This window comes from Trachypithecus francoisi, unplaced genomic scaffold (genome assembly GCF_009764315.1).
Source record: "Trachypithecus francoisi isolate TF-2019V2 unplaced genomic scaffold, Tfra_2.0 Lachesis_group7, whole genome shotgun sequence".
Lineage (NCBI taxonomy): Eukaryota > Metazoa > Chordata > Mammalia > Primates > Cercopithecidae > Trachypithecus > Trachypithecus francoisi.
In genome coordinates, this window is record NW_022681472.1 from 88,932,497 (window position 1) to 88,942,963 (window position 10,467).

Below are 10,467 nucleotides of genomic sequence, written 5' to 3' on the forward strand. Positions count from 1 at the left end.
TTTCAGCTATGGGGTTGGCACACATCAGATTTTTAAGTCAGAGATAGTCTAGCATGCTCCTAGGTGGGTGTGAGGGGTGGGAGAAAGGAGAACGTACTGTTATTGAACACTCCTTTCTGTCAGGTGCTGCAGAGGCCCTTCTCCTTTTTGTGCTTTTTATCCAGGTTGGCGAGCACATGTTTACCAGAATGAGTTCCAGAGCCAGAATGTCCAGCTTCACATTCAAATGTTGCCAGCTTCTAGCTATCTAACCTAGGGCAACATCTTATCTCTATTCTTTACTTTCCTCATCTATAAAATGAGAATAACAGCATAGGCCTTGTTGTGAGGATCACATAGATAATGCATTTTTAATATTCTTTTTATTTTATTTTATTTGAGAGAGGATATTGTTCTGTTGCCCAGGCTGGAGTGCAGTGGTGTGATCATGGCAACCTTGAACTCCTTCATGCAACCTTGAATTTCTGGGCTCAAGTGATCTTGCCACTTCAGCCTCCCTTGTAGCTGGGACTACAGTGCGCACCACCACACCCTTCTGATTTTTTGTAGTGATGGAGGGTTATCACTATGTTGCCCAGGCTGTTGTCAACTCCTGGACTCAAGCGACCCTCCTGCCTGGGCCTCCCAAAACACTGGGATTACAGGTATGAGCCACTGTGCCTGGCCCGTTTTTAACACTCTTCAAATGGTCTCTGACATCTGGAGGATGTGAAACAGCTGCTAGTTGTTATAATAATGATCATCAATGTCATAGTTACAACATCCTTATTTCTTACTCCAAGAAAAAGATTTATTCCCATCTCTATTTTGGAGGTGATAACACTGAGGCTCACAGAGGTCAGTTGCATGTCCAAAGCCACAGGGAGAATGGATCAGAGCTAGCTTTCAATACCAGAGCTCTCTTGTAGTGCTGAGCAATTTCTGAAACTTTGTTTTCCTCTGTATGTCCAGGACACACAACACTTGGGCTGTCTCTTCCAGTGATCCGATTCCCAGGCCCTTGGGCTCTGTCAGTTCAGATCCCAGCTTGCTTAGAGGCTCTGTCCTTCCATAATGAGTTCTCTGTCAATTACCAGCTCCTGCCCAGCAGCCTCCAGGGCAGTGTGGGCCAATTGTTCTGTCAGGCTGGGGACTGAGCAGAGCATCTCAATTTGGGCAGCTACTCAGTGGTCAATCACAATCTAAAACAGAGACATTAGGGTGGCCTTATGCCCGGTGATTTCTGGAAACCAGCCAGCCCTTCTCCCCAATAAGACACTCAATTTCTCAGCATGCAGTTTTCTACCAGACTTTTCATGCTAAGCCAAGCTAGTCCTAATTGTAATTGGTTCTGGCTAGTTCCCGCAGGAGCTGTTAAACCTTTTATTTGCTCACTCCTGGGGGAAGTCCTCCACCTTTGGGAACTACCCTTACATCCCTGAGAAAAGGTGTCTCCCCTGACCCTTGCCGGATCACATTCTTTCACTCCTGTCCCACCTCACCCCAGCCATCAGCAGTATCTTTAAATGGACATTATTTTTAATCTTCTAGAAAAATTAGTGTGCCCTGATTTCTTTGATAGACCTTAAGCCTCGGGCTCCAGACATCTGCTTCTCTGTAGGGAGTATTTGCTGGCAAATCGACCTTCTATTCAATAAGGAGTAGCCAGTAGAAGCCCTGCCAAATTATCCTTGCGCTTTCTACAGCTTTCACTGGAAGTTTATGGGGTTCAACATGCGTCGTCACTAAGTTTAAATGGCGCATTGATTTAGGATTTACCTCTTAGCTGGAGCTGGTTTCTCATCAGCCCAGGATCCTAGTAACTGCACAGAGCTGGAACTGTCTATGGTCACAAAACACTTGTCACAAAACAAATATGATCCTATTTGGTCCTGAGAGTAAGTCTTCAAAGTAGCAGTTATTATTATCTCTGTTTACCAGATGAGGAAATGGGGCTTAGAATGGTTAAGTAATTTGCCCCAAGACCACGCAGTTATGACAGACCCAGGATTTAAACCTGATGTCATTTGTATGCCAAGCTTCTTGTTCTTTTTACTGTGTCCATTTTCAATTGTCTGTTCATTTATTCCAAGCCTATTTACTGAGCGCTTACCAGACAATGATCTAGGCCCCAGGAGCCCAGCAGCAATGAAATGGTTTCCACCCTGGGGGAGAAAAGTAATGAACAGACAATATTGGAAAGTGGTAATTGCTCTGCAGAGGATTTAAATAAGGTGAGGCTGGTGGAAGTGTAAACTGGGACAGCCTCTGTAAAGAGCAATTGGGCAATAGCTAACAACATTTAAAATGTGCATCGACTTTGATGTGGCAGTTTGGCTCCTAGGTAATTTATCCTACAAACATGTTAGCACATATGCAAAGCAACTGATATTTACAAGGATATTTACTGCATCATTGAACTAGCAAAAAAAAAAAAAGGAGGGGGGGAACTAATGTAAATGTCCATCAATAGAGAACACAGTGTATCCCTACAATAGAGCCCACTGCAACTATTAAAAAGAGTAAGGCAATTATAAATAGATAGATGGATAGAAATACAACAAGACATCTAAGATGTTTTGTCAAGTGAAAAAAGCATCTTACAGAACAGCATATTGAGTGTGCTGCCATTTAATTATGGGAAAAATCAAAGGAAAGAATACATGTATGTTATTAATCACATAGACCACAGGAAGAAAGACTGTGTGAGAAAGTGGGGACAAATTTACCTCCAGGGACAGTTGGGATGGCTGGAGAAAGGAGAAGGAAAAAAATATTTGCTTTTTTTCCCTCCTTATATAACCTTTGCTATCTTTTGAATGTACATTTACTGCTTATTCGAGAGCATACATTACATTTATTTGTCATTATAATTATTTCAATAATTTTTGGAGAACGGGGGTGTTTGGTTACACAGATAAATTCTTTAGTGGCAATTTCTGAGATATTGGTGCATCTGTTACCTGAGCAGTGTACATTGCACCCAATGTGTAGTCTCTTACTCCTCACCCCCATCCCAATCTTCCCCCTGAAGTTTCAGAGTTCATTATATGATTCTTAATAACTTTGCATCCTCATGGCTTAGATCTTACTTGTAAGTGAGAAAATATGATGTTTGGTTTTCCATTCCTGAGTTACTTCACTTAAAATAATGGTCTCCAACTCCATCCAGGTTGCTGCAAATACCATTATTTTGTTCCTTTTAATGACTGAGTAGTATTCCACGGTATGTATATGCCGCACATTTTCTTTATCCACATGTTGATTGATGTGCATTTGGGCTGCTTCCATATTTTTGCAATTGCGAATTGTGCTGCTATAAACATGCATGTGCAAGCGTCTTTTTCATGTAGTGAATTCTTTGCCTCTGGGTAGATAGCCAGTAGTGGGATTCCTGGATCAAATGGTGGATCTACTATTAGTTATGTAAGGAATCTCTACCCACTATTGTCCATAGTGGTTGTACTAGTTTACAGTCCCACCAGTAGTGTGTTTCCTTTTCACCATATCCATGGCAACATCTATTATTTTTTTAATATGGCCATTCTTGCAGGAGTAAGATGGTATCACATTGGGGTTTTGATTTGCATTTCCCTGATAATTACTGATGTTGAGCATTTTTTTCATATGTTTATTGGCCATTCGCATATATTCTTTTGAGAATTTTCTATTCACGTCCTTACCCAGTTTTTGATGAAATTATTTGTTTTTTTTTTCTTGCTGATTTGTTTGAGTTCCTTATAGATTCTGGATATTATCTCTTTGTCATATGCATAGTTTGCAAAGATTTTCTACCACTCTATGGTAGAAATGGGTTGTCTGTTTACTCTGCTGATTATTTCTTTTGCTATGCAGAAGCTTTTTAGCTTAATTAGGTTCCATCTATTTATCTTTGTTTTTGTTGCATTTGCTTTTCTGTTCTTTGTCATGAACTCTTTGCTTAAGCCAATGTCTACGAGAGTTTTTCTGATGTTATCTTCTAGAATTTTTATGGTTTCAGGTCTTAGATTTATGTCTTTCATCTATCTTGAGTTGATTTTTGTGTAAGGTGAGAGATGAAGATTCAACTTCATTCTTCTACCTATGGCTTTCCAATTATCCAAGCACCATTTGTTGAATAGGGTGTCCTTTCCCCACTTTATGTTTTTGTTTGTTTTGTCAAATACCAGTTGGTTGTAAGTATTTGACTTGATTTCTAGGTTCTCTATTCTGCTCCATTGGTCTACATGCCTGTTTTTATACCAGTACCGTGCTGTTTTGGTAACAATAGCCTTGTAGTGAAGTTTGAGGTTGGGTAATGTGATGCCTCCAGATTTGTTCTTTGTGCTTAGTCTTTCTTTAGCTGTGCAGGCTCTTTTTTGGTTCCACATGAATTTCAGGATTGTTTTTTCTAGTTCTGTGAATAATGATGATGGTATTTTGATAGGAATTGCATTGACTTTGTAGATTGCTTTTGGCAGTATGGTCATTTTCACAACATTGATTTTACCCATCCATAAGCATGAGATGTTTTGGGTCATGCATGACTTCTTTTAGCAGTGTTTTGTAGTTTTCCTCGTAGAGATCTCTCACCTGTTTGGTTAGGTATATTCTTAAGTATTTTATTTTATTTTATTGCAGCTGTTGTAAAAGGGATTAAGTACTTTATTTGATTCTCAGCTTAGTTGCTGTTGGTGTATAGCAATGCTACTGATTTGTGTACATTGATTTTGTATCCTGAAACTTTACTGAATTCATTTATCAGATCTAGGAGCTTTTCAGATGAGTTTTTAGGGTTTTTGAGGTATACAATCACATCATTGGCCAACAATGACAGTTTTACTTCCTGTTTACCATTTAGATGCTATTTATTTCTTTCTCTTGTCTGTTTGTTCTGACTAGGACTTCCAGTATTATTTTGAACAGAACTGGTGAAAGTGGGCATCCTTGTCTTGTTCCAGTTCTCAGGAGGAATGCTTTCAACTTTTCCCCATTCAGTGTAATGTTGGTTGTGGATTTGTCATAGATGTTCGTTTATTACCTTAAAGTATGCCCCTTTTATGCTGATTTTGCTGAGAGTTTTAATCATAAAGTGATACTGGATTTTGTCAAATGCTTTTTGTGCATCTATTGAGATGATCATATGATTTTTGTTTTTAATTCTGTTTGTGTAATGGATTGCGTTTATTGACTTGTGTAAACCAACTCTGCATCCCTGGTATGAATTCTACTGGGTTATGGTGGATTATCTTTTTGATATGCTGTTCAATTCAGTTAGCTAGTATTTTGTTGAGGATTTTTGCATCTATGTTCATCAGGGATGTTGATCTGTAATTTTCTCTTTTTGTTATGTGCTTTCCTGGTTTTGGTATTAGGGTGAGAATGGTTTCATAGAATAGTTTAGGAAGGATTCCTTCTTTCTCTATCTTTTGAAATAATTTCAGTAGAATTGATACCAATTCTTTGAATGTCTGATATAATGCAGCTGTGAATTCATCTGATCCTGGACTGTTTTTATTGGCAATTTTTAAAATTAGTGTTTCAATCTTGCTATTGTTATTGGTCTGTTTCTTCTTGAAGAGTTTCTATTTCTTCTTGGTTTAAATCTAGGAAAGTTGTATATTTCCAGGAGTTTATCTGTTGCTTCTAGGTTTCCTAGTTTGTGTATGTAACAATGTTCATAGTAGTTTTGAATGATCTTTTGTATTTCTGTGGTATTGGTTGTAATATCTCCCGTTTCACTTCCAATTAGCGTATTTGGATCTTCTCTCTTATCTTCTTGGTTAATCTTGCTAATGGTGTATCAATTTTATGTATTTTTTAAAAGAACCAGCTTCTTGTTTTATTTCTCTCTTTTTTGTTTTTTTGTTTGTTTGTTTCAGTTTAATTTGGTTCTGCTCTGATCTTTGTTACTTCTTTTCTTCTGCTGGGTTTGGGTTGTTTGGTTGAACAAAAGAAATGATTTTTTTTTTCTTGTTTTTCTAGAAAAGACTAAGAAAGACTAAGCATAAAGAACAAAGCATTCTTGAGATAGAAGCTTAGAGTTTCTATTTGTGCTGTTTCAGACTTTTTAATGTAGGCATTTAATGCTATAAACTTTCCTCTTAGTACTGCTGTTGTTGTATCCCAGAGGTTTTGATAGGTTGTGTCACTATTGTTGTTCAGTTCAAAGAATTTTCAAATTTCCATCTTTATTACATTGTTGACCCAGAGATCTTTCAGGAGCAGACTATTTAATTTCCATGTATTTGTGTGGTTTTGAGGGTTCCCTTTGGAGTTAATTTCAAGTTTTATTCCATTGTAGTCTGAGAGAGTACTTGATATAATTTCAATTTTCTTAAGTTTATTGAGCCTTGTTTTGTGGCCTGTCATATGGTCTATCTTGGAGAATGTTCCATTTGCTGATAGAAAGAATGTGTATTCTGCAGTTGTTGGGTAGAATGTTCTGTTCATAGCTGTTAAGTCCTTTTTTTTGTGTGTGTGTGTGTGGAGTATACTTTAAGTCCACTGTTTCTTTTTAAGCTGTTGTTGTTTTAAATCTGTTTTACAATTAAATACACATTTCCCATACAATCCAGCAGCCCTACTCCCAGTTCATTCAGGAGAAATAACAATCTATGTTCATACAAACACCTATATGTGAATGTTCACAGTGGTTTTATTCATAATCACCAAAAATTCCAAACTGTCCAAATGTCCTTCTACTGGATAATGGATAGACAAAATATGATACCTTCATACAGTGAGAAAAAAAGTCCATTTTGTCTAAGAATAGCTACTCCTGCTCACTTTTCCATTTGCATGGAATATCTTTTTCCACACCTTTACCTTAAGCTTATATGAGTTCTTATGTGTTAGGTGAGTCTCTTAAAGACAGCGTATACTTGGTTAGTGGATTTTTATCCATTCTGCCATTCTGTACATTTTTTTTTTTTTTTTTTTTGAGGCGGAGTCTCACTCTGCCACCCAGGCTGGAGTGCAGTGGCCGGATCTCAGCTCACTGCAAGCTCCGCCTCCTGGGTTTACGCCATTCTCCTGCCTCAGCCTCCCGAGTAGCTGGGACTACAGGTGCCCGCCACCTCGCCCGGCTAGTTTTTTGTATTTTTTAGTAGAGACGGGGTTTCACCGTGTTAGCCAGGATGGTCTCAATCTCCTGACCTCGTGATCCGCGCGCCTCGGCCTCCCAAAGTGCTGGGATTACAGGCTTGAGCCACCGCGCCCGGCCATTCTGTACATTTTAAGTGGAACATTTAGGCCATTTATATTCAATGTTAGTATTGAGATGTGAGGTACTGTTGTATTCATCATGCTAGTTACCTGAATACCTTTTTTTTTCATTGTGCTATTGCTTTATAGGGCCTGTAAGATTTATACTTTAAGGAGATTCTATTTTGGTGCATTTTGAGTTTTTTTTTTCAAGAGTTAGAACTCCTATTAGCATTTCTTATAGTGCTGGTTTGGTAGTCACAAATTCTCTCAGCATTTGTTTGTCTGAAAAAGATGTTATTTCCTTCATTTATGAAGCTTAATTTTGATGGACACAAAATTCTTGGCTGCTAATTATTTTGTTTAAGGAGGTTAAAGATAAGACCCCAATCCCTTTTGGCTTGCAGGGTTTCTGCTGAGAAATCAGCTGTTAATTTGATAGGTTTTTCCCTTATAGATTACCTGATGCTTTTACCTTATAACTCTTAAGATTCTTTCCTTCATCTTGACTCTAGGTAACCTGATGACTATGTGCCTAGGTGACAATCTTTTTGCAACGAATTTCTAGGGTGTTCTTTGAGTTTGTTATATTTGGATGTCTAGATATGTAGCAAGAACAGGGAAGTTTTCTTGATTATCCCCTCAACTAAGTTTTTTAAAATTTTAGATTTTTCTGCTTCCTTAGGAACATCAGTTATTCTTTTGTTTGGTAATTTAACATAATCCCAAGTTTCTTGGAGGCTTTGTTCTTTTTTTTTTTTTTTTTGACATGGTTTTACTCTGTCACCCAGGTTGGTGTGCAGTGGCACAACCTCCGCCTCCCAGGTTCAAGTGATTCTCCCACTTTACCCTCCCAGGTAGCTGGGACTACAGGTGCGCACCACCCTGTCTGGCTAATTTTTGTATGGTTTGGTAGAGACGAGGTTTCATCATGTTGGCCAGTGTGGTCTCAAACTCTTGACCTCAAGGGATCCTCCTGCCTCAGCCTCCCAAAGTGCTGGGATTGTTCATTTTTATTTGTCTTTATTTAATTGGGTTATTTCGAAAGCCTTGTCTTTGAGCTCTGAAGTTCTTTCTTCTATTTGTTTAATTCTATTGTCGAAATGTTCCAGTGTATTTTGCATTTCTCTAAGTCTGTCTTTCATTTCCAGAAGTTTTGATTGTCTTTTCTTTAAGGTATCTGTTTCTCTGGAGACCTTTTCATTCATATCCTGTATTGTTTTTTAAATTTCTTTAAGTTGTTTTTAAGGGAAGGAATATTAAGCTACTCAGAGCAGCTTAATTATCAACCTTCTTAATTCTTTATCCGGCAATACAGAGATTTCATCTTTGTTTGGATCCATTGCTGGAAAGATAGTGTGATCTTTTGAGGGTGTTGTAGAACCATGTTTTGTCATATTACCAGAATTACTTTTCTGGTTCCTTCTTAATTGGGTAGACTGTTTCAGTGGAAAGATCTGAAACTCAAGCGCTGCTGTTCAGATTTTTTAGTCCCATGAGTTGATCCCTGGATATAGTGCTCTCCTGCTTCTTCTAGTGATGGGGCTTCCTGAGAACTGGACTGCATTGATTGTCATTGCTCTTCTGGATCTAGCCACCCAGCAGGGCTACCAGGTGCTGGGCTGGGAAATGTGCTGGGAAGTGTCTGCAAAGAGTCCTGTGATGTGATTTGTGTTCAGGTGTCCCAGCCGTGGATAATAGCACCTGTTTCAGTAGAGGTGGCAGGGGAATGAAGTAGACTCTGTAGGAGTCCTTGGCTGTAATTTTGTTTAGTGTATTGGTTTTCTCAGATGCTGATTATGCTAGCAGTGAAGTTGTTACATGGGCAGACTCAGGACCTCTAATTAGCCACGGTATTGTAGGTGGTGGAATTAGCTGTTGTTTTCTCCTTCTTTGGAGCAGGGTTGTTCTGTTATGAGTTGCTGTAATGGCTTGAGTTTGTTGACCTCCAGCCAGGAGGTGGCACTTCACAAAAGCACCAACTGCAGTAGTAGAAAGGGCATATAGTCCTGCCCTACATTGGCCAGGATAAGTACTGGAGTTTCTCAGGTGATGGGCAGGGCTATATTTCTTCTAACAGTTTATATCTTTTGTCTTGAGCTACTAGGGCAGATAGAGGAAAGCCATCAGGTGGGGGCAGGGTTGGGTCTGAGCTCAGACTCTCCTTCAGCAGGGCTTGCTGCAACCACTGTGGGGGATTTGGGGTAGTTCTCAGGCCAATGGAGTTAGTTCCCAGTGGGGGTTATGGCTGCCTCTGTTGCATCATACAGGTCACCAGGGAAGTGGGGGAAAGCTGGCAATGACAATCCTTACCAAGCTCCTAGGCAGCCAGCAAGGCCAGCCTTACACTTGACGTGCCCCAGTGGTAGCACTGAGTTTATATCCAGAAGCCATTGAACAGGGCTGAGATCTTGCCCCAGGTTACAAGCCTTCCTGCTGAGAAAGCGAGCAAGGCTGTCAGGCCTCATTCCTCCCCACCTACCTGCACCTTTGGCTGTGGCTTCTATACTCATATCTGCATTTCCCATTATTCCTGCATGATTCCACTCAGGAAAATTTGTGCTCATTTGAAATTGTTACAAAGTTCAGCTAGGAACTTCTTTCATCCTGTAGCCCCTCTCCAATTCCACTGGCTGCCTTCCCTTCTCCATGGACACCTGTGAGATAAGGCCAAAAATGACTTCCCTGGGCTCAAGCTGGGGACAAGGAATGCCTATAGGGCTTTTCCCACTGCTTCTTCTACTTTTACATTTCGTTTGGCTCTCTAAATCCATGTCAGCTATAAGTAAGATTAAATCCTTCTCCCGTGATCTGGATTTTCAGGTTCCTAATGGGAATGTGTGTTCAGAAGCAGATGTTTTTTTTTTTTTTTCTCTCATGCTTTGAAAACTCACAGATTTTTGTCTGTTCTGTGGAGTTTGCAGAGCTGCTTCTTTCAAAGGGTCTGTGAATTCTTTCAGTTTTCCTGATATGTTCCTGTGGTTGTTCTTGGAGCAAAAGTTCACAGTGTAAGTATCCACATATTGTTCTGTCCATCTGAGCAGGAGCTGCAGATTAGTCCTGTCTCCTGCCCACCATTTTCTCCCTCTCTCCCATACATTAAATTTATAAAGAGGTCAGTGTGAGTGATTAGTAGTTGATCAATGAAGATTTCTCTGTAGATGTGAGGTCACAGTAAGTTTTGAATGAGAAAAGGAGACAGCCATATGCCAGTTAGGGGCTAAAACTTCCTGGCAGAGGGAACAGCTCATATGAAAGTCAGGAGTCTGAATGAGCTGGTCATGAGGAACTGGAAGACAACCA

At 39.6% G+C, this 10,467-nt stretch overlaps 1 long non-coding RNA gene across 1 annotated transcript; it reads right to left on the reverse strand.

The window, feature by feature from the left end:
• Window positions 1-348: 348 nt before the first annotated feature.
• Window positions 349-2,146, reverse strand: LOC117078963. Its single transcript, XR_004435222.1, has 3 exons — window positions 2,093-2,146; window positions 1,759-1,909; window positions 349-1,181 (listed from the first exon to the last, which is right to left on the reverse strand). It is a non-coding gene; the product is annotated as an uncharacterized LOC117078963 (long non-coding RNA).
• Window positions 2,147-10,467: the final 8,321 nt, after the last annotated feature.